Source organism: Notolepis coatsorum (genome assembly GCF_963971535.1).
Source record: "Notolepis coatsorum genome assembly, chromosome: 16".
In the NCBI taxonomy this organism is placed as follows: Eukaryota; Metazoa; Chordata; class Actinopteri; order Aulopiformes; family Paralepididae; genus Notolepis; species Notolepis coatsorum.
This window is the reverse complement of record NC_140180.1, coordinates 27,159,479-27,161,790: the sequence shown is the minus strand read 5'-3', so window position 1 is coordinate 27,161,790 and position 2,312 is coordinate 27,159,479.

Sequence of the window (2,312 nt, the reverse complement as noted above, 5' to 3'; positions counted from 1 at the left end):
GATCTGGCAAAGATAGCATGAACTTACGTGCACGTTACACTCTCCCAGTGAAATTCCTTGCTGTCAAGTGAAAAGAAGAGGCTGGCAACACCACATGTATCGGAGGAGAGACATGTGGTAGTCTATACCCTCTCCAGACTGACCAGGACCCTGACACACATGACTAAATTGGGGAGAGAATGTGAGAAAAGGGAAAAGATAGCAATAAAAAAAACTATTTCAGTGCAACATAAACCAGTGGTGGGGAGATAAAACTCTTTCAGTGCAACATAAACCTGTGGTAAGGAGATAAAACTCTTTCAGTGCAACATAAACCAGTGGTAAGGAGATAAAATTCTTTCAGTGCAACATAAACCATGTGGTAAGGCGATAAAACTCTTTCAGTGCAACATAAACCAGTGGTAAGGAGATAAAACTCTTTCAGTGCAACATAAACAGTGGTAAGGAGATAAAACTCTTTCAGTGCAACATAAACAGTGGTAAGGAGATAAAACTCTTTCAGTGCATCATAAACCAGTGGTAAGCAGATAAAACTCTTTCAGTGCATCATAAACCAGTGGTAAGCAGATAAAACTCTTTCAGTGCATCATAAACCAGTGGTAAGGAGATAAAACTCTTTCAGTGCATCATAAACCAGTGGTAAGGAGATAAAACTCTTTCAGTGCAGGCCGTCTGGGTAGTGTAGGTAAAAGCACTTGCCTACCACCGCAGAGACCCAAGTTAAATTCCCGGTAGCGGTACTTCTGTCTTGCTCATACATTCCAACTAACACAATTGGCAGTGTTTGCAGGTGGGAAGCTGGTGGGGTATGAGTCCTCGTCGTTGCACTAGCAACTCCTACTGGTTGTTCGGGGTGCCTGTTCAGCAGGGAGGGGATCTGGCAAAGATAGCATGAACTTACGTGCACGTTACACTCTCCCAGTGAAATGCCTTGCTGTCAAGTGAAAAGAAGAGGCTGGCAACACCACATGTATCGGAGGAGAGACATGTGGTAGTCTATACCCTCTCCAGACTGACCAGGACCCTGACACACATGACTAAATTGGGGAGAGAATGTGAGAAAAGGGAAAAGATAGCAATAAAAAAAACTCTTTCAGTGCAACATAAACCAGTGGTAAGGAGATAAAACTCTTTCAGTGCAACATAAACCAGTGGTAAGGAGATAAAACTCTTTCAGTGCAACATAAACCAGTGGTAAGGAGATAAAACTCTTTCAGTGCAACATAAACCAGTGGTAAGGCGATAAAACTCTTTCAGTGCAACATAAATCAGTGGTAAGGAGATAAAAGTCTTTCAGTGCAACATAAATCAGTGGTAAGGAGATAAAACTCTTTCAAGGCCATAGATCCATAAGCTGATGCGCCACTGTTACTGCCCCCAGCATTCTCATGTCGATATTAACCTTTTGTCATGGGTCTCATTTGCTCTCTTGACGTGAACATGAACAGCTCCCTTCGTGTTTTTAATTTCCTCAATAGCCATCCCCTCCATCCAAATGCAAGATGAGAGAAGTGCAAATTGCCTTCCTGAATGCATTGCTTTAAAGCTGCAGTAGGCAACCTGAGAAATTAGCAAGCGTTTACCTGCCCAGCAGAAATAGAGCAAGCTCTGCAACACTAACATCTGATTGGCCAAGTGGTGTTCCTATAGGGTCGCATCAGAAAACTAAGACCACGTGTTCTTCGTCAAAGGTACACACATTGTGCAAAACCACCTGCCAATCAGAGGCTGGGAAATATATATATATTCAGCTTAGAGCTGAATGGGGAGTCTGCGGAAAACCTTTGTTGCATGGGCATGAAAAGTGATGGGAGTCGGAGAGCTTGTTCTATTTCTGCTGGGCAGGTAAAATCACTCTTGCTAATGTCTACTGCAGCTTTAATCAGAATGAATCACCAGCTCCAGACCTATTCTGGTTTTGTGCACATTTTATTCTTAGCATTTGCTCTTTACTCTGTGATCTAGATGTCATATGAGTGGCTATGAATTTTTTTTTTTGAATTGTGTAGAGGAGTAGTGGCTCTTAGTGTCAGAGTAACAGTATTTATTTCAGTGTGTAATGGATGACAATCCTACAATTCTAAATCCATAAATCCCAAATGCGTGCCTGTTCAGAGAAGAAACCATAGTACTCTTAAATAAGAATATGAACATTTATTTTATTCAAACCTTAAACCAATGTGAAGGCATACATCTGGGGAAATATACATTTGTGTCATCAAAGCACAATCAAATCACAATCCAATAACATTATGTGCATGATCACCTGCAAGGCACGTTGAAACCTTCCTCAGAAAGCATCCTTCAACAAG